At 39.7% G+C, this 22752-nt stretch overlaps 1 non-coding gene across 1 annotated transcript; it reads right to left on the minus strand.

The window, feature by feature from the left end:
• Positions 1–21703: 21703 nt before the first annotated feature.
• On the minus strand, positions 21704–21810 carry LOC122068597. The gene has a single exon (XR_006137195.1). It is a non-coding gene; the product is annotated as a small nucleolar RNA R71 (small nucleolar RNA).
• Between the last annotated feature and the right edge of the window lie 942 nt (positions 21811–22752).

Here is a 22752-nt window from a genome sequence, read left to right on the forward strand (position 1 = left end):
CTAAGAACCGGTCAATGCCTTCAAGATGTAAAAGTTGGCACTACCCCTAATGATGAAGAAGCGAAAAAAATGATTAGTATTCAGAAAGAATTCATCGAGATCTTTGCTTGGAATTATTTGGATATGCCTGGTATCGACCCCAACATTGTATAGCATCGATTGCCGACTTATCCTGGGGAAAAATCGGTAAAACAAAAGCTCTGAAGAATGCAGCCAGAATGGAGTGAGAAAATCAGAGAAGAAGTTGTGAAGTAGTGGAATGCGGGGTTTTTACAAGTGGTGAAGTACCCCCAATGGTTGGCCAACATTATACCAGTACCAAAGAAAGATGGTAAGGTACGAATGTGCGTGGACTTCTGAGATCTTAACAAAGTGAGCCCTAAAGATGACTTCCCATTACCTCACATTGATGTATTGGTGGATAACACGGCAAGGCATGCTTTGTTATCATTTATAGATGGATTCTTGAGATACAACTAAATAAGCATGCACCCGAAAGATCGTGAGAAAACAGCCTTCACCACTCTGTGGGGAACCTATTGTTATAAGGTGATGCCTTTTGGACTAAAGAACGTTGGTGCCACTTATCAGAGAGTAGCTATGGCTATATTGCATGATATGATGAAAAAAGATGTAAAAATCTATGTGGACAACATGATAGTGAAGTCAAAAGATTGGCACAGGCATATTCCCGCGCCAAGTCATTTCTTTGAAAGAATCAAGAAGTATCAACTGAAGTTGAACCCCCAGAAGTGTGTATTTAGGGCAACAACAGGAAAGCTGTTAGGTTTCTTGGTGAGTGAAAGAGGCATTGAAGTCAACCCTATCAAGATCAAAGAAATTCAAGAAATTCAAGAAATTCCCACACCTTAGACTGAGAAGCAAATACGAGGATTTCTAAGTCATATCCAGTATATTAGCAGGTTCATAGCTCAGTTAACTACAATCTGTGAATCAATTTTCATGCTACTGAAGAAGGATCAGCCCACAGAATAGAATGATCAATGCCAACAAGCTTTCAAAAAAATCAAGGGATACCTCATGAACCCACTAGTATTGACACCGCCAGTGGAAGGAGAACCGCTTCTGTTGTATCTGTTTGTGGGAGAAGGAGACAAAAGAAGGGGCAGATCATGCCACATATAATCTCAGCAAGAAGTTCCTGGAGTAAGAGATGCGGTACACATCTTTAGAAAGACCTTGTGCTGCACTGATTTGGGCAAAAAAAAGGTTTCGATACTTCATGGTTTCTTATCCAGTGCACTTGATCTCAAGGATGGATCCCATCAAATATCTCTTCGAGAAACCAGCCTTAATTGGAAGGATGCCCCGTTGGTTGCTTTTACTGTCAGAGTTTAACATCACCTATGTTACTCAGAAATCTATCAAGGGGCAGGCCATAGCCGATCATTTGGCTACCCATTCCACAGAAGATGGAAGATCCTTGGATGATGCCTTTCCCGATGAAGGAATTATCGTAATAGAGGAAGAAGACATAGTTAATGAATGACGATTATTCTTTGATGGAGCAGCCAATCAGAAGGGATGTGGTACGAGAATATTGCTTGTCACTCCTGAGGACCTTTATTTGCCTATATCATTTTGCCTCGACTTCCCCTGTACCAACAACATTGTTGAATATGAAGCTTGTGCTTTAGGTCTCGAAACTGCTTTGACTATTGGTGTAAAAAGGATCAAGATGTAAGGAGATTCATCCATTGTCATTTGTCAAACATCGGGAAAGTGAAAAACTAGAGATGAAAAGCTGAAGCCATATCAAGAGCATCTAGAAGAGGTAATTGGACACTTTGAGAAGATCAAGTTCGAATACTTCTAGAGATAACAACAAGTTTGCTGATGCCCTTGCAACCTTGGCTTCTATGGTAGAATGCAACCCTATGGCTAGGGTTCGACCATTCTTGGTAGAACAAAGAAGTAGGCCCATTTATCAGAAATCAGTGAACTCTCTCACTGTGGATGGTCAGTCTTGGTTTACTCACATAGTGGATTTCATTAGGGAAAGGAAGTACCCAATTGAAGCAACTGATAGAGAAAAGAAGTTTCTGAGAAGATATGACACCCAATTTATTCTTCAAGGAGATCTGTTATACAAGAGATCCTATGATGGAATACAATTGTTGTGTGTGGGTGAGGAACAAGCTACAACCATCATGGAGGAAATCCATCAAGATTTTTGTGGACCCCATATGAATGCCAAGATGTTATCTAAGAAGATCCTTAGGCTGGGATATTATTGGAACACAATAGAAGCAGATTGCGTGGACTTCGTTAGAAAATACCACAAGTGTCAGATATTTACTAACATCATACATATCCTGCCAGCTTAGTTCACCTTGGTCATTCTCCTCTTGGGGCATCGACATCATTGGGAAGGTCAACCTTAAAGCATCCAATGGTCATGAGTTCATCTTGATAGCCATTGATTATTTCACCAAGTGGGTAGAAGTTCAGTCCTAAGTTGTCCTTACATCTACCAAGGTAGCCAAATTCATCTAAGAAAATATCATTACACGATATGGAGTACCTCAATAATTGATATCAGATCAGGGATCTTATTTCTGGGACAAGACCAACAAAATTTGTCAAAAGTTTGGTATCAAAAGACATCGCTCTACCACTTACAGGCCATAGACTAATAGGGTAGTAGAAGTAGCCAACAAAAACATCAAAGTCATCCTACAGAAAATGGCAGAAACACACAAGGATTGGGCTGATAAGTTACCCCTTGCCTTGTGGGCGAACTTCTGTACGATCCTCGATGGGGGCAACCCCTTTCTCTTTGGTATATAGGGTTGAGGCGGTTCTACCTGTGGAAATCCTAGTACCATCCCTAAGGGTGCTTCTTGATAGTCAGCTACCTGAAAGAGAGTGGGTGAAGGCCTGACATGATGAGCTTAACTTTCTCGATGAAAGGCGTATGAAAGCCATGGATAATCTAAAAAAATATCAATTGAGAATGGCCCAGGCCTTCAACAAGAATGTGAAGCCTCGTCACATAGAAGAAGGCACTTGTTCTTCGAGAACAAAGAGCCCTAATTCATGACCCAACAGGGAAATTTAGGCCTAACTGGAGCGGCTCGTTCACTGTCAAAGAAAGTCTACCTGGCAAAGCTGTGAAACTCATAGACCACAACGGCGAAGAAATACTTGGACTGATCAACATGGATCAACTCAAGAAATATTATGTCTAATAGGGTGAATAGCCCGAACTACGTCTGACCTGATTCCTTTCGAGGGATATGTAGGCAACTTGACATGTGCAAGTGCGGTCTCAACCATCTAAAAACAATAAATTGGTTCCTTAATTAATATTCAAAGTATCTTAAAAGATCATTATAATTTGTGTCCCCCAAGAACCGCCATTTGGCAAAAGGCCATTAGGTATCTGTCATCCACCCATTGGTCCATCACTTCTTATCTAGGATTGTGTCCCCCAAGAATCACTATTTGGCATAAAAAGGCCATTAGGTATCTATCATTCACCTATGGCCCATCCACTCTTGTCCAAGATTCTATCCCCTAAAAGAAAATCGCCACCCGGCACCAGTTTATCAAGGCCAGTTTATTCCCCACCCTTGATCAGTAAAAAAAAAAAAAAGGGCTTGTTGTAACAGTGGTAAAGGCTTGTTTGAGTCATTAGCTAATGAGTAATGCTTTGATAAATCATCATATCTCTTTGTTTGTGTTGGTTTCAGGAAAACTCATGGGCTTGTTGGATGAGATGTTGAGGAAATAGACCTTGGACATGAGCATGAGGGCGCTAGGATTCTTGGAATCCATAAATGAAACATTTCTTAGCCAGATTGGATGTGTGAAGCTACATCACCAATTACTCCAACAGGTGCCTCAACACTGGGATGCCAACCTATATGTATTTCGGTTTGGATTAGTAGAGATCTACCTAACTCTCAAAGAATTCTGGGTTTGTTTGTTATCTCCACCAAAAGGCAGTTTTCTCCAACCATCTTTGAAGAAAGATTACTTACTTCTTTGGATGGAAAGAAGATGAGGTGAAATAATTTTTCAGGTGTGGGAAGATCGAAATTCTGAAGGTGGCCCAGATCTTCATTCGACATCTACCAATGAGAGGAATCCATCAACAGAGATCACAAGATGCTTATTAACTTTATATAATAACTCATTATGTTCTTCGCACTCCCATACATGAGGCATCATCCGTTCTGATTGAGGTAGTAAAATAGTTGAAGAAGAGAGGTGACATCATTCCTACAGTTCTTGTAGAAACACTCAAGGGATTTGATGACATGAGCTATGGCCATAGATTTGGGTTAGATCATTATCAAGGGAGTCCTGCTATTTTTTAGATCTGGATCCTCGAGAAACTAAAGTTAACCAAGCCATCAAAAGGAGGCCCACTTGAAGCTCTTTGTTACCAAGATAACAGAGAAGTTCCGGAGATCAACTTTATCATTGGTTGGGAGAAGTACCTGCAGGAGAGAACTGTGCAAGATATCGCATGGAGGTGCCTGAGGAGGTAACAAGAACATTTTTTGGTGAAGACCCCTGGTTACAATTATGTCAGGTTGATGGGATTGACTCACACATCCTTTTATTTGCCTATGTACATTAGCCAATAATATGGGCTCAAGGAGACGGACCCAGAAGAGTTAATGAACTTTCACCCACCTCAAGAATTGTCTCCCCACCTTATTACTCACCTATTCCACCGGTGGTAGGAAAATTGCTCCCCTTTTTATGTGATTCACTTGGTAATAAAATGAGAAAGTATTTGGATGCTTGTGTAACCCCGATTATTCTGTAGGTCTTGGGATGGTAGTATTTTAGTTCCCCTGCCACAGAAATGTCTAGGATTTCTCCTAAAATCATGATGTCTATATCTATAGGAACTCCCTTAACACAGGAATGGACTAGAAGGTTGTCACCTTCACCAGAGAAAGTCAGGTTACAAAAGAACATTTTGACAAGGTGGGGATAACAGTGAGAGTCAAGTTTGAGAATGTTGCCCCATCCCAAAGCATCAAACAGGTCTTTGATGTCATACCTAGACAAAGAGTCGGAATTGATGGTCCTACCTTGCTCTATTTTTCGAGAGATGTAGAGATCCTATGATTCTTGAGCAATGGAGGAGGAGAACCACATATCTTTGTCAGAGGCCTTCCTTTTTCCTTTCTGAGTTACCGTTTTCTTGCCTCTATGTGGGCGGTGAGAGTCCATGATGATTGGAGGCGTAAGAGGGGAAGAGATGCAAGGGTTTTGGGAGACGGATAGGAAGGGATCTTGAGAGATCTAGGTTAGAAAGAAGTTCTAAGCTAGGGTTTTGGGAGAGGAAGAGTCGAAATGGGGTTTTAAGCCAAACAGGGTTTTAAAAGTGAAAAAAATGGTTCAAAAAAATCGATTTAAAAGAGTTCGAAATCGAATTTTCGGTAGCACTGGTTGACTGGATATATTGTGGCCGTCGACCGGTAACCCTTTCGGTTAGACGCGGTTGACCGGAAGTTTTAGGCGGTCGACCAGTAACCCTTTCGGTTTAGGCGGTCGACCGGTAATCTATTCGGTTATAGGAGGTCGATTGGAAGTTTTAGGCGGTTGACCGGCAATCTATTCGATCAATACCGATCGATCGGTATATTGGGGCGGTCAACCGATAAAGTCTAAAATACTTGAGAACCCAGAAAATTATGGATGTGGAAAGGATTTTTCAAGTCTAGGATTTTGGAAAATAATATTTAAGAAGGAATGTTTATTCATTCAGCCAAACGGGTTGCAAATGCCAAGCTCCTTAGGAAACTAAAACGCTCTTCACCAAGTGGTTTAGTGAATATATCTGCGAGTTGTTTCTCAGTTTCAATGTATTCTAGAGAGACATCGCCATTTTGAATGTGTCTCATAGAAAGTGGTGTCGAATATCAATGTGCTTTGCCCTTGAGTGTAAAATAGGATTTTTACTTGAGTTTATGGCATTGGTGTTATCGCACATGATTGGGCAAGATTCAAAACTCACTCCAAGGTCTTGGAGAGTTTGCTTCATCCAAAGGATTTGAGCATAACATCTACCAGCTGCAACATATTCATCTTCTGTGGTAGATAGAGCAACAGAGTTTTGTTTCTTGCTAAACCAAGAGACAAGGCAAGAGCCGAGAAAGTGACAAGTACCACTGGTACTTTTTCTGTCAATATGGCAACCTGCAAAGTCAGCATCTGAAAAGCTGACCAAGTCAAGGGGTTAGTTTTTGGGGTACCATAACCCAATATCACATGTGCTTTTCAGATATTTAAAAATTCTTTTTACAGCAGTGAGGTGAGATTTCTTAGGATCAGCTTGAAACCGAGCACATGCACATACACTGTACATGATGTCAGGTCTACTTGCTGTTAGATATAGAAGGCTCCCAATCATACCTCTATATCTAGTTACATCCTCAAAAGTTCCATCCTCATCCTTGGTTAGTTTCAAGGATGAGCTCATGGGAGTGTCTAAAGATTTTTGACTGTTTATGTCAAATTTCTTTAGCAGCTCCATAGTGTACTTGCTTTGATTTATGAAAATTTCATTATCAGTTTGTTTTATTTGAAGTCCAAGGAAGAAATTTAACTCTCCCATCATACTCATTTTAAATTCATTGCTCATTTTGTTACTGAAATCAATACACATTCTCTCGTTGGTTGAGCCAAAAATGATATAATCTACATAGATTTGAACAACGAGTATGTCACTCTTCAAGTTCTTCACGAACAGGGTTGTATCAATCCTCCCCCTTGAGAAGCCACTTTCTATCAAGAAAGTACTTAATCTCTCATATCAAGCTCTAGGGGCTTGTTTGAGGCCATACAGAGCTTTCTCAAGTTTATAGACATGGTTTGGAAACTTAGGGTTTTCAAAACCAGGAGGTTGAGCTATATATACCTCTTCTTGAATGTATCCATTCAAGAAGGCACTTTTGACATCCATTTGATATAGTTTAAAGTCCTTATGGCATGCAAAAGCTAGTAGCATTCTAATGGACTCTAACCTTACTATTGGTGCATAGGTTTCATCATAGTCTATTCTCTCTTGCTGATTATACCCTTTGGCAACTAGTCTTGCTTTGTTTCTCACTATGCTCCCATCTTCATCCAGTTTATTGCGAAAGACCCACTTAGCACCAATGATGGTGTGGTGGTTAGGTCTTGGGACAAGTTCCCATACCTTGCTTCTTTCAAACTGGTGAAGTTCCTCTTGCATAGTTATAATCCAATCACTGTCTTTTAGTGCTTCTTCTATGTTCTTGGGTTCGATCCTTAAGATAAATGCAGTGTGATTGCATACCTCTTGGGTTTTAGATCTAGTCTGGATTTCTCCATCTAGATCCTCTATGATGTTTTCTAAGGGATGATTCCTATGCAGAATGACTTCCTTAGGTAGTGTTTCTAATTTTTCTATGGTAACATCATTTGTATCATCAAGAGAAATATCATTAGCTTTGTTCTTAAGTTCATCAATTATGATATCATCATCATCAACATGAGATTTGTTTAAGTCATTAGGTAAAGATTCATCAAATCGTACATTCATAGATTCTTCAACCACTAATGATTTTATATTAAAAACTCTATATGCCCTACTGTTGAGTGAGTATCCTAAGAATATTCCTTCATCAGATTTTGCATCAAATTTTCCAAGATAATTTTTGGTGTTTAAGATGAAACATTTACATCCAAAGACTCTAAAGTAGTCTACTTTTGGCATTTTACCAAAGTACAGTTCATAAGGTGTTTTAGAAAGTAAAGGTCTAAGAATTATCCTATTTAGTACATAACATGCTGTATTTACAGCTTCAGCCCAAAAATACTTAGGCAAAGAATACTCATTAAGCATAGTCCTTGCTGTCTCTTGTAATGACCTGTTTTTTCTTTCAACTACCCCATTAGATTGAGGCGTTCTAGGAGCGGAGAAGTTATGGTCAATACCATGCTTGTTGCAATATAAGTCAAATTGAATTATATTGTCAAATTCTCCTCCATGGTCACTCCTCATAGAGGTTACAGTATACCCTTTCTGATTTTGCAGTCTATTACATAGAGTTACAAATTCATCGAAGGCATCATTTTTATTTTTCAGAAAAACAGTCCAAGTGTATCTAGAGTAGTCATCAATGATTACAAAGGTATAATTTTTACCACTCATACTAGATATATTAATAGGTCCAAATAAGTCTAAATGAAGTAGTTCCAATGGTCTAGAGGAAGAGACAATATTCTTCGACTTGTGGGAGACCTTGGTTTGTTTGCCTTTTTGACAAGCATCACAACAATTGTCTATTTCATACTTGATTTTAGGGAGGTTTCTCACAAGATCCTTGGATGCAATGGTTTGAATCAACTTGACATTTATATGTCCAAGTCTTCTATGCCATAATGAAGACTCACTATGGTTAGAAATCAAGCATGCATTCAAGGAACTTGCTTCGTCAAGCATACAGACATAAATATTGTTTTTTCTAGACCCTTTTAGTATTATATTATCATTTGCATCTTTGATGCAACAATGGGAGACATTGAATTCTACTTTGTATCCAATGCTACATAATTGACTTACACTTAGGAGATTATAATTTAAATTTTTCACAAAGTAAACGTTGGAGATTGAAATACCTCCAAGTCTTATTTTTCCAATACCAGCAATTTTTCCTTTGCTGTCATCTCCAAAGGAGACCCATCCTCCATTGTAGTCCCGTAAGCTTGAGAATAGATTATTGTTGGATGTCATGTGTTTGGAGCATCCACTATCGATGGCCCATTCAGCTTCTACCTTATTCTTCAAGCAAACCTATAACAGAAATTTAATCATACATTGGTCCCCATAATCTCATGGGTCCATCATTGTTAGTGTCAAACTTTCCGACTGGAACCCAAATGGTTTTGGACCTTTTAGGTCTTTGGTTCTGCCTTTGGAATGGCTTTAGATTTCTTTGAGTCCTCTGCTTTTCATAAGATCCATTTGTTCTTTAAGGAGTATAGTATCTTTGAAGTCTATCGAGTCCTTGGTTTTGGTATTTCCCTTGTGGTCTATAAGTCTCCCTAGGATAGTTGTTGTACCCTTGGAATTGTCTCTGGGGCCTCTCAATAGAGTATTCTCTTTGAGGTTGGGATTTGCTATACCTAGGCATAGGCCTAGAGTTTTCTTGAGACCTATATTGCCTTCTTAGGGGCGTGTAGTAGTAGGCACGACTAACTCTTGGTCTTTCAGTTTGAGAATTGGGTTTCTTCTTTTTCTTGGAGTGACACTGGTTTATGGAGTGTCCTGTCTTTTTACAAAAACTACATTTAATGTAAGAGGTGGATGGTTGGTTTCTTTGGTCACCCCTTCTTGGATTCTCATTTCTTGATGGATTTTGTCCATTATAACCCAGTCCTTCTCTTTCATTTGGACCTTTCCTTTGAGAACCAAGAAGATTGTCAAGGTTCTTTTGCCCCTGCGTAAAGGTGCAGAGGGTGGAGTTCAACTTGAAGTTTTCTTCCTCCAGTTCACTTACCTTTGAGGTTAGTACCTCCACTCTCTTATTTAGTGTGTCAACCTCTTTCTCAAGTTTATTTTTATCAGACTCTAATTTAATGCTTTCTTCATATAAGGCCTCGAAGGTTTCTTAAAGCTCCTCATTAGAATCCCTTACTAAAAGTTCAGGTCGAGTTTGACATACCTCTTATTCTTCATCTCCGATGGCCATTAAGGCGAGGTTGGTGACTTCTTCTCCAAATTCACTTTTCTCCTCTTCATCACTTGAGTCCCATGTGACTGCATAAGCCTTCTTCTTTGACTTATTTGGGCATTCGGTTCTGAAGTGTCTAGGCTTTCTACACTCAAAATAGACTATATCTTTAGAAGAGATTTCCTTGGGTTTAATTTTTGATTTACATTTTTCCCCATAAGATTTGTCACCGTAGGATTTGTTCTTGTGTTGAAATCTTCCTTTCTTTTTGAGAAACTTGTTGAATTTCCTCGTGATGAGTGAAATTTCTTTTTCCATGTCGAATTCTTCATCTTCTTCATCATCGCTTACTTCTTTGATATTTTGAGTTGATTTTAGAGCTATGGTTCTCATTTTATTCTCAGGATTTGGTTTGTCGGCGTTCAACTCTGCTTCATGAGTTTGTAGAGATCCAAGCAAGTAGTCCAAGGAGATTTTTATCAAGTCTTTGGCTTCTTCTATTGCTATTTTCTTGGGTCTCCAAGCTGCAGGTAAGGCTCTTAAGATTTTCCTGACTTTTTCAGCGTTAGTATAAGTCTTGCCTAAACCTTTGAGATTGTTCACAATATCAGTAAACCTTGTAAACATAGAAGTTATTGACTCATTTTCTTTCATAAAGAAGGATTCGTAATCAGAAACGAGTTGGTCTACCTTTCTTTCTTTTACCTTCATGTGTGACAAGAAGCATATCCCAAATCTCTTTAACTGTGTCACATGCTATGACTCGGTTGAACTCTTGTTCATTGAGGGCATATTGAAGGAATGTGATTGCGCGGAAGTTGTACTGGATGAGAGTGATGTCTTCAGTCGTCCATTCCCCTTCATCCTTCGGTACTATCTTTCCATTAACTATTTTGGTGATGGTGTATGGTCCATTCTCTATGGCTCTCCATACAAGAATGTTGTGACTACACATAAAGTTTTTGAATCTGCACTTCCAAAAGGAAAAGTTCTCTCCATTAAAGCAAGGGGGTCTCGAGGCGTTCATGCCTTTTGGTGGTCCTTGGAATGTGGCCATGGTCTTTGACTCACTTTTAAGAAGATATAGTCTTAAATAAATTGAGCTCCCGCTCTGATACCAATTGAAATAACCTAGAGGGGGGGTGAATAGGTTATACTAGTGGAATTTAACTCTTTTCGATGAACAAGTCACAAGTGTGACTGTAAGTTAAAACAATGCGGAGTAAATAAAACAAGTACAACCACAAAACATAAGATTTATAGTGGTTCGAATCAATCCAAGTCTAGTCCACTCCCTATAAGAATCCTTTTGTAAGGTATTCCACTAGTTCTCCCTTTCAGTATGGTAGGTAGGGAAGAAAACATTTACAATCTTTTTCACGGATAAGAGTATCCTTTCAAATCCCCTTTCTAGGCAGAGAGACGCCTTTACAATCTCTTTTGGAGGTAGATAGACACCTTTCTCTTTTTAGGATAAAAGAATCCTTACAATCCTAAGTACAATCTAGAATTGTAAAAACAGAAATAAATAGGAAATAGTGGAATAGGAGGAATACCTCAAGTGTGGTGCAAATGATGAGAATGAGAAATGAAAGATGCACCTTTTGTAAAGTCCTCTCTTATGACTTTGACTTGCACATGAGAGAGTAGAGGACTTTGATTGAGACTTGAGCCTTTTGTCGGGATTGGTGTAATAGAACAACTCAAGTAGAATATACTAATCTTATTAACTCTTGAATGCTTGCAATACTGCTCTTAAAGCTCTTTCTTAATGATTATTTAATTAAGAGCAGTTTGGGTATTTATAGGTGAACTTAGTGAAGTATTTTAGGCAGGAAATCAGGCTCTAATGGACGTATTCTGGGACCATCGATCGATCGCCATCGGTAGCCGATCGACCACCAAGAGCCGTTGAGGCAAAATTTAACCATTGGGGTACTTCCAAGCAATTACTGATCGACCAGGACTTTCTACCAATCGATCGACTATGGTCTCAGATAGGTTCGATCGATCGGGGCTTCCAGTCGATCGACCGTCAACATGACATACTCTGTTTTGATAGAATACTGTTATACTAACCAGTCGTCAGTGTTTTGACCATAACTTTTTGGTTCAACCTCAAATTGATCTGAGATCAGTTGCGTTGGAATCAAAACTCAATTTCCTACAACTTCTATGAAGGTTTCATCTCCTGATACTAATTTTAAGATTCCCTAAAATACCCTTGAGTCAGGTTAATGTGGTTTTCACACAATTTCACTAGAGCACATTTTTCCAAATATGTTCCTCACCACTTAGAGACTTTCCATACTTGGTCAAGGTATACTCTATGGTCATTCTAGTATGATGCAATGCACATGCATGTGGTGAGTGCATATGTATATGTGGAAGTTACAAATTACATTAAAAATGACCAATCTATCCTAGTGGTCTTCTTCTTCACTTAAACTTTCCACTCTTTGGCACTTATCTTCTTTTCTTCTTGTTTGCAATTCCATGTCTTTAAGCTTTATGTCTTGATTCGACCTTCTAAGTGTCTCTTCAAGCTAATTACACTTTCTTCAAGCTAACATTTTATCAAACCAAGTTAAAGATGTATGTTTGTTTGTTAACACCAAAACATAGTAAGGAGTGTGGACATGTTTCCCAACATTTTAGCCTTTGTTCATATTCAACCCAAACATCCCCAAAATCAAATAGATCCATAGATCGAGAGAACACTGGCAAATTCAATTAGTTTGTTCATCAAAGAAAGGAGAAATAAATGCTTCTTGATCGCACAACCCTTGCACACAGACATAGAGGGCGGCAAAATGACACCCCCACTCCTATGAATCCCAAAAAATCCACCCCTTGTTGATGCCCATCTGTGCCTCTTCATTGGGCTCTCTCTGGGGTTGGGGTTGCACAATTAGGAGTGTCCAAACCCCACCCCCCAAGCCAAAATATATATATATATATATGTTACTACGGTGGGCAAGTAAAAGGCCTGAACATTTTCCAATGATCACATTCTATGAGATTATGATACGCCTCAAGCCTACTCTGATTTGATTCAAGTTCAAGAACCGAAAACTCCAGAATTTCAGAGAAGAGAAGAAGAAGAAGAAGAGAAAAAGGAAAGAAGTAAACGAGATATTTTTCAATATCTTTTGAAAAGATTACACTTCGCTATTTAAAGGGCTTAGCTGTATAATACTGTTACAACACAAAGAATTAGTAACAATTCAACAAATCAATTAATTACATGAACTAATTAACCCCTTTTCCAACGAAACGTCAATTGGGTTAACCCACCTTAAGCTTCAAAATCTCTCAGCCAGCTGGGTTTCTTGATGCTTCTCTTGGGCCTAGAATCTTCAATATTTTCATCCCATGTGCACTATCCTTCTTACTTGTATCATTCCCTCTGCCATTAAAAAACACTTTGTCCTCAAGGTGTATAGATGGATGCAATTTCTTGAATGCAGCAGTATCCTCCCAAGAAGCTTCTTCTAAGGATAAATTTTTCCACTGTACTAGCCATTGGAAATCCATGACCCTTGTCTTCGATCACTTATTTCACCAATGATGGCTAATGGTTCAAACTTAGGTTAGTTGTTGTGAGGGTAGAGGCCCTCTCTCTCTCTCCTCTTGATGCTCCTGCGGGCCTGTGCCACCACATCCTCACTCGAAGACTCGTGGAGGGCCTATTTCACAAGGCTCAAGGGGGGATTTGGAGGTGGAGGGGTTTGGATTATACCCTCTCCGAGGTGGGTGTTGATGATGGTCCATTAGTTGAGATTGGGATCATGAATAAAGGGTTTAGATCGCAACCTAGGATTAAGGGCCTAAGACACCGAGGGTGGGCCCAATCCCTAGGGAAAGGGCACAAAATTTGGTCTAGTCCAGAGAATAGGGTAAATGTCAATTTGTAGAATTAGGAAGGTATTAGGCACCCAATCTATACAGTTAAACCAGTCTTCCTACTAGATGCTTAAGAATAAACATTTTTCACTTTTGTTCCTATACCACATGTATGACTAAATTATTACATATATACACTACCACAATGTAAATGAAAAAATCTACATTATACTAATTCAAAGAGTGATTATATTTGAGGTTGACCCTTGTTTCAGGTCAAGAGGGGTGGGTCCCTTATTGAAATGGACATGGATCGTAACATGAGTTTTCCCAGCTCAGGGGAAGGTGGTTTTGGCCTCTAGGTTTCTTTCTATAGAGATCTTGAATGTGGTGGTCCTTCAGATATTTGGACAGGGGTTCGGCTTGTATGGGCTAGTTCTTGGACTAAGACTTTGGCAGAGCTTTGGCTAGGGAAGTGTGATTCTCGGGCTAAGACTTCGGCGAAACTTCGACAGAGATTTGGCTAGGGAAGGCTAATAAAGGGAGGCTTGAGCGAAGTTTCGACAGAGCTTTGGCTGGGGAAGTGTGATTCTCGAGCTAAGACTTCAAGAGGGGATTAACTCACCCAAGGGGGGGGTAAGTACAGCAACCAAGTGTGTCTTGGGATGGTAAATAGTGCCCTATTTATAGATTTTCGGATCCCAAGGAGGTGAAATTCGTAGCCCTTATCTCATTTTGGACTCCCCTTGGGTGAGAGGAATTCATGGGGCCACCAATGTTTGCGGGTCCGCAGTTTTTTAACGGGTCCAGAAAGGAATATTTTGAGGAATATTCCAGATTCTGATCTAGTGGTGTATACAGGTTCTGATTTCTGAGGATGATTATAGAAGATCCGATGGTTCAATTTGACGTACCATATATCGTTAGAATCATGGTTCCAAGTACTACCCATTCGTATGGTTACTTAGACCTAATTCATTTGTATATGTCATATCCTAACTAGACCTCTCTTTTCCCCGAATTCTATGGTTTCTAGGATTTTTGGCTGTGGAAGGCGTGTTCTGGGGTTAGACCACCTAAATCAATTGTCATCTCCGTTGATCGAAAGCAAAGGGTTGCATTCACGATTCGTGAGTCATCATAGCCAGGGAAGGGTGACAAAATTGGGTGTCTACAATTATCCACACTACCCATAGGTAATTCAAATGCCTCCTCGGAAGTGGTAGGGATCCCTTTGAATGATTTAAGCATGGACAGGTGGAAGACATGATAAATCTTAGAACACGCATGGAGTTGTAGTTTATATACCACAAATCCCAATTTTTTTCAAGATTTGAAAAGGGGCAAAATACTTCTTGTTGAGTTTGTTTGAGGATCTATTGGCCCCTATTATTTGTCTGTAAGGATGCACACACCAAGTTTCCCACTTGTAGTTGAATGTCAACCTTGTGCAGATTAGCCTTAGCTTGCATTTTAGATTGAGCACCGTGTAAGTGTATCTTAAGTTGCTATAATATCTCAGCCCTAGTGCTTAAATCTTAGTCTACTGCTTTCAATTTGGTACTACTTCTTATGCTAGTATAGAAGGAGGCGGTCTTCCAAAAACAACTTCCAAAGGTGTCATTCCAATAGAAGAATGGGATGCAGTATTATAATGGAATTCAGCCCAACTTAGACACTTAAACTAGTGGTTAGGTTGATTTGGTACAAATGCTCTAAGAGATTGTTCAAGATATCTATTGATAACTTCAGATTTCCCATCTGTTTGAGGGTGATAGGTTGAACTCATTCTCAATTCTATCCCATGCAATTTGAAGAGTTCTTACCAAAACTGACTTAGAAAAATAGCATCCTTATGTGAGGGTAGCGGCCGGAGATGATGAGACGTCTCTCTTCCCTTTTGGGGGGAGGAAAAGGACTTGCATCCCATCCTCTCTCCTCTCTCCTCTCTTTCTCTTTCATGTGAGGAAGGGAGTGTGAAATTCATCATTCGAGATGGGGGTTTGATGATTGTCCAATACGGGGATTGGGATCATACAAATGGGGGTTTGGAGTCGCCACCCAAGGTTATGGGCCTAGGACCCTGGGGTGGGCCCAATTCCTGAGAAAAGGGCCTAAAATTTGGTTTGGTTTGGTTTAGAGATTTAGGTTAAGTGTCAGGTTGTAGAATTAGGAAGGTGTTAGGCACCCAATCTACCCAGTTTGACTGGTCTTCCTACTAGATGCTTAAGAACGAATATTTTTCATAATTATTACTATTCCACATGCTTGGCTAAGTTATCACACATATACATTGACTGAATTTAAACTATATATATACTAAGACAAAGTCTATATAAAGTACACATGATGACAAGTTGGTTGAGAAACTATACCTGAACTTAACCCTTGTTTTAGGTCAAGAGGGGTGGGCCCCTAATTAGTACCAGCTCAGATTGTCTTTCGGATTCTCATGGCTCAGCGGAAGATGGTATTGACCTCTAACTTCCTTTCTTGAGAGATGTTGACTGTGATGGTATACGAACAAAGTTCCTACTAGGAATGGTACTTTTGGGTTTGGGTTCAGACAGAGCTTCGGCTAGGGAAGGCTATTTCTGAATTTGGATTCTGACAGAGCTTCAGCTAGGGAAGACTATTTTTGGGCTTAGGATGAGGTGACATTCCGACAGAGCCTCTGCTGGGGATAGGCTAGGGGAGGGCTAGACTGAGGTGGCACTTTGGCAGAGCTTTCGCTAAGAATAGCTATTTTTTGAAGATTCCAGGGGCACTCGGACAAGGCTTCTGCTAGGAACTACTATTTTTGGAAAGAAACAGATTGACCTAAAAATGGATTGAAAATCCCCAAAGCCCTGAAGAACACTTTGAAGATCCAAATAGAGCTCCGAATCTTGACAAAGATCTCTTCGCAAACCCGAAGAACCTCATGGGGGGAGGATTTCTATTTCTGGTAAAGCTCAAGAACACTCAAAAGGGGAGGCTAAGAACATACTATTTTTGGAAAAAATTGGATTGGACTAAGAACTTGGATTGAAGACCATCAAAGTCCCGAAGTACACTTCAAAGATCTGAACAAGATTTTGGATTTTGATGAAGATCGCTTCAAAGACGCGAAGAAAATCAAGAGGTGGAGGGGAGGAGGAGAGAGGGTTTCACTACTATGGAGTGAGGTGGGGTTGTTTTGTGTGTAAAACCCAAAGGACGGGGTATTTATAAGTTTTTTGAACTAATGGGGAAGGGGGAAAATTTTTTACCCAATGGACAAAAGAGGGTTCTTGGACTAAAATGGGTGAAACGGGCTTTTATCCAATAAGTAAAAGGGGGATTTTGGGAGAGAGAATCCTTAGCCAAAAAAGTGGGATTTTGGTCTCAAGTGGGTGAAGAGGAAATCTCTTCACCTACTGGGCCAGCGAAAAACCAATCCCGGCCATTGATAGCAACACACAAGATTAGGCCTAAGTGCACAGGATATGGTCAGCACAGGAGGGCAGGCAATATGTACAAAGTGCATGGGTAATGTTATGGGTGTACGGCGCTTGGAACGCGGGTATGCAGGGGAGTGGCATAGGTGTGTGGCACTATGGCATGGGTCTGAGCACTTGGCACATAGGGCAACACACACATGGGCATTGGCAGGGCAGCAGGCAAGGCTAGCTGAGCACAAGGTAGTAGTATGCATAGTGTCAGGCTGCAGCTAGCAGGGGTACTAGCAGCAACTTACGGGCACGTGGGCTGCAGCCAATGGGGATGTTGGTAGCAGCCAGCTAGCACGCAGGCTGTAGCCAGTGGGGCCATGGGCAGGGTCATGCGAGGGCGTGGGTCAGGCCAAACAAGGGCACTAGTTGGGTGCTGCGGGGGTGTAGGCATGGACAGCAGTAGGGCTAGAAGCCATGGGTAGCAACCATGGGCAGCAGCCATGGGCTGGTAGACATGGGGCAGCAGTAGGGCTAGCAGCCATGGGCATAGCCACAAGCTAGTAGGTATAGGCAGCAGCCATGAGCTGGCAGGAACGAGCCAGGTAGCAGCTAGCACGTAGTATGCATACAGGCTGGCCTACTGGCCTGGGCGCGCCGCATGCATGTGGGCTAGCCTGTTGGCCAGCGAGCATAACGTGCATGATCATGGATTTTTTTGGCGACGATTACGAAATATCTGATGGTCCAATTTTGACGTGCTATATATTTTTGAAATCATATTTCCGAGCACTATCTATCTGTACAGTCATCTTGACCAAATTTCTTCGTTTATAAAAAGTCAAAATTGGACCCTCTTCTCTCTTGTGTGGGGGTTTTTAGGGTTTTATGGTAGGGGAATGTTTTGGGGTTTTTGGGTATGTAGGGGATGAATTTAGGGGTATTTGGGTAGGGAGGGGACTTTTCTAGGTTTCAGCAGGCTTGCCAGTGTGCGCACACATACGAAAAAATATAAATTTTCAGGGATGATCGTGGGAGATCTGACACTCCGATTTTGATGTGCCATATATCTCTGAATCGTATTTCTAGGTATTATTCATCTATATGGTCATCTTAACTAGATTCCTTCGTATATAGAAAATCAAAATTAGACCCTCTTCTCTCTTGCGCAGGGGTTTTTAGGATTTTAGGTAGGGGAATGTTTCCATCATCATCTCTATTGATCAGAAGCCAAAAGTCATGTTCAAGATCCACATTTCATCATAGCCAGAGGAGGGTGACAAAATTGGGTGTCTACAGAATGCCCCTCTTTGGCAGAGGCCTGTGCCAACGGCCGAAGGGCAAAGAAAAGAATTACCACATTTTGTCACCCAGAGCATGTATTGCCATCATCCTGCTCAGTTCTGACAGAGTTGAAAAATGTAACAGATAATATCTCTTAACTTATTTGGAGTTTTAGGACTTACCTGGGCTACCGATTGTAGGAAAGGAATTCACTACTCTTCTAATCCTAAAAAAAATGTTAGTACTTTAATCGTTGACTTTTCCTTAGCTGGGCTTCACATGTGCTAGTTTAGGGATTGTGTTCTCCAGACTGGGTCTTTTGAACCAATCTGACTATCTAAGACCGATGGTTATAAGAGAGAAATTCACTGCTCTTCCAATCTTGCAACAAGTAAAAACATTTGATTCTTGGATTTTTCTTAGCTGGGCTTCACATGTGCTAGTTTAGAGATTGTGGTCTCTAGGCTGGGTCTTTCGAACCAATCTAGACTATTTGGGACCGATGGTTACAAGAGAGAAATTTGTTGGTCTTCCAATCTTGTAACAAGTAAAAACATTTTATTCTTAGATTTTCCTTAGCTGGGCTTCACATGTGCTAGTTTAGGAATTGTGGTCTCCAGGCTGGGTCTTTCGAATCAATCTGGACTATCTAGGATCGATGGTTATAAGAGAGAAATTCGCTGCTCTTCCAATCTTGCTGATGAGCACATTTATGTGTGAAATCTAGGGTAGTAAAACATGCATTTTACATATTTAGAATGGAGCTACCTTGGGTTTTACTCTCTTTTTGTAGATTTTATATTTTCAAGGCCTTAAGGATTATCGGGCGCTATATCTCCAATTTTACACGTAAAGAGGTCCCTTTTCTTATCATGGTTGCAAAGAAGATAAAATTCTGAGCAAGATGGATGTATTCAATTAGAAGTACACAATCGTTTGGTCAACCATACAAGTGACTATTCTTTTCAGACTAAAAAAAGAATAATGGATCAGAACTGAACCGAGATGCAGAACCAGCCCGTTTACAGTTATCCTAGGGGTACAAAGAATATTTTAAATGCCAACAAGGATTGATAGACCACACCCTTAAGTGATTGAAGATTCATTTTTAGTAACAACAACTACCTAGCGTAGTTGGTGAGTTGTGTTCTGTAAAATCCTTTCCTTATTAGGAGGTCTCAAGTTCGAACCACTTGGCTACCATTCTTTGGAGATTTTTTTTTTTAAAATTTTCTCACTTCTACTCATCACTTAAAGCAAGGAGGTTGGCCAAGAGGGTTGTACACAAGTTGAAGAAAAAAATAGGAAAGAAAAAAAAAAAAGAAGGAAAAGGCAAGGGCATAGATGGAATTTTCTATTAAAATAGAATATTGTGTAAATCCAAGCAAGAAAAATTGGCCAAGGGGGGTTTCTAGTGCAAGAAGAGAGAAAAATAGGAAAAAAGAGAAAAAAAATAGGAAAAATGCAAGAAAAATCATAGGGGATTCTCTCTCCACACGTTTTCTCTCTTTCTCTCTTCCCTCTACTCCACCTCATCAACAAGATTAAAAAAAATCCTTTTTTTTAGAAGCTAAAATCATTAGCTTCCCTCCTCCATTCTCTATATAATAGAATCAACACAAGGAGAGGAAACACTTCATTCTTCTTCTAGGGTTTTTTTTCTAGTTACTCTCTCTCTCTCTCTCTCTCTCTCTCTCTCTCTCTCTCTTTAGTTTTAGTTTATTTTTTGTTTTTGCTTTAATCACTTTTGTAATAGATTTTTATTTCAATTAATGCAAGCACTCTTTTATTTTTATTCTGCCTTTTATGTTTATGATTTATGCAATTGAGTTGTAATTTTTAAGTTTTAGTTCTAGGTTTAGATCTAGGTGACAAGATCACGAGCCGTGGAGCATCTCTTTCTCAAGTTCAGTTTTTTTTTTCAAGATTTTTTTTCTCCAGTCCTAAAAATTTTAGATTTGATACATTCCAGATTTGGTTTTTAGGGTTTCCAGTATCTCAAATCACCCAAGCTTTCAAATTCAAGCATTGATTCAGGTAGGTAGGCTTCTTCAATAGTCTTCTCTCCCCCCTCTCATTCCCTCTTCTGACTATCATTTCTTTCTTAATTTAGGATTTTAATTTAAGTCATTACATTATTGCTTTCCCTTTCTCCCAAGGTTCATGGCTAGTGTATGTGTTGGCTTTGCCTCTCCTAGCCATAGAACCATCATTTTATTATTTTTATTTTAATTACCTCCCTTTCCCTAAAGCCAAGTAGAGTTACCCTTGTAAGAGTGACTCTTTGGTCAAGTAGGGAAATTTATATTATGATGCATCCCTCAGGCTAAATAGAGAAACCTACTTGTGAGCCTCTCTTTAGCTTTATTCCCTTTCTTTTACTTTATTTTTATTTCAGCATTTTTTTCCTTCATTACTTTTTAATTGATTAGGTTGTTTATTTTCAGTTATTTATTTATTTAATTTTAATTGCGTGACTTGTGTATTTACATTGTTAGATGACGAATGGTTAGGATATTGTTTTAGATACATATGTTTAGGATGGTAGTTAGAATTAGATCACAACCATTAATCGGTTCACTTTTGCATTATTAAAAGAAGCCAAAAATAAAGTGGTTGTCTCCCTATGTTCAACCCATAGCTACACTAATCCGTACATCTTAAATCTCAAACAAGTTTTTGGCGCCATTGTCTGGAGACAGTTCCATGTTTTTTTCACTTTCTTTTGGAAAATCGGAGTGCTTTGTTTTATTTTTTTTTCTTCTATTGAATTTCTGAGAAGAACAATTTACAATAATAGTTGTATCGGTGGAGGTCGCCAAGCCTCACAGTATGATAAAGATAGGTTTCATCCTGTAGTAGTACTTCAGAAATTGACCTGAGCAACCCCGGATCCCTACCGATAAGCTCCCAAAAAAATAAAAAATAAAAATTTCTTTCCGCTCTTTTGTGCTTGGCTTACTCTAGTTATGGGTAGTTTTCTGTTGCATGAGTGTTAGGTGGGTACATAATACTAAGAATCGGTTAGAAAGAAGAGATCCAACAAGTAGTGACCCTATATGTTTGCTCTCTTCAAAACCCTTCAATATTGGAGACCAACAACAAAACTCTCCACCTAAATCTGTGAAAGATAGGTTCTATCCTGCTAGAATAGCTCAACCTTCCTACATAATTCTACCACAAGCCCAAGGCAATAATTTTGAGCTTAAATCTTAATACATCACTATGTTGCCCCACTTCTATGGACTGACCTCTGAGGATACATACCTATTTCTAAGGGAAATTGAAGAGGTATGTGTTTTAATTAAGATCCAACAGCTTTTTGATGATGCTGTTAAGCTTAGGTTCATCACTTTTGCATTAAAGGATCAAGCTAAGGAGTGGTTGTATGGCTTACCCACCAATTCCATAACCATATGGGAGAAATTCACAGTTGCCTTCCTCAAGAAGTTTTTCCCAACTCACAAGACCAATAAGCTTAGAAGTGATATCCTTCAGTTTAGACAAAAGCCTAGTGATTCATTTTCTAAACTTTTGGAGAGATTCAAGGATCTACTCCAAGAATGCTCTCACCATGGCCTAGACTTATGGCATTTATGTCAAATAATTTATGAGGGTATTGATTACCCAACTAAACAAATGATAGAGTCTATGTGCTCTGAGGGATTCACATCCTTTATAAATGAAGGAAAGGCATGAGAATTCTTACTTGACTTAGCTGAAAAAACCCATGAGTGAGAATCAACCCAAGAAAGTGAAAGAACTATAAGAGGAAAAGGATATTTTGTGGATGAGATAGTAGCCAAGGAAGTGTAATCAAGAGGATTGAGGCTATTGTTCCTAGAGAGCAATCATCAGTCAATTTGGTTAAGATGTGTCCTTGTGCCAATCCCCTGGACATGTTATAGAAGAATGCCCCAACACCTCTGGGGGAACTTTTAATGATAATGTTAATACCTTATACCAGAATAATCCATATAGTAACACCTACAATCCAGGATGGAGAAATCACCTAGATTTCTCCTGGAATCAGACTAACCAAGCAGGGCCTTCCAATTTTCATAAAATACTTTTCCCAAGCCAAATGTTGAACCTCAGACTAGTTTTCCTAGGGCCCCTCTTCTATCATCTTATAAGCAACCCCCTGGGTCTATCAACAGTAGAGAGGTAAGTAGAATAAGTGAATTGGAAAAAAATATGGCCCTCCTCATAACAAGCCATTAAAATCTTACGAGAGAACTCACCCAACTTGTCTCAATTATGCGTGAGAGGGAGAAGTGAACTTTACCTAGTCAACCAGAGCCTATCTCTAGGCATCATCAGCCTGTTAGTTCACAAGTACCAACTAATGCACCACTAAATATAGTATAAGGTTAGACCCAATAAGGGCCCTCCAACCAATGTAATGTTGTTTATGCCCTTAGGAGTGGTAGAGAGTACCAACAAAGTGTTCCTAGATCTTCCTCATCCATTACTCCTGTTAACTCTCCTTTAGTTGAGGACACAAGTGTGCCTCTTGTTCC

This window comes from Macadamia integrifolia, unplaced genomic scaffold (genome assembly GCF_013358625.1).
Source record: "Macadamia integrifolia cultivar HAES 741 unplaced genomic scaffold, SCU_Mint_v3 scaffold433, whole genome shotgun sequence".
In the NCBI taxonomy this organism is placed as follows: Eukaryota; Viridiplantae; Streptophyta; class Magnoliopsida; order Proteales; family Proteaceae; genus Macadamia; species Macadamia integrifolia.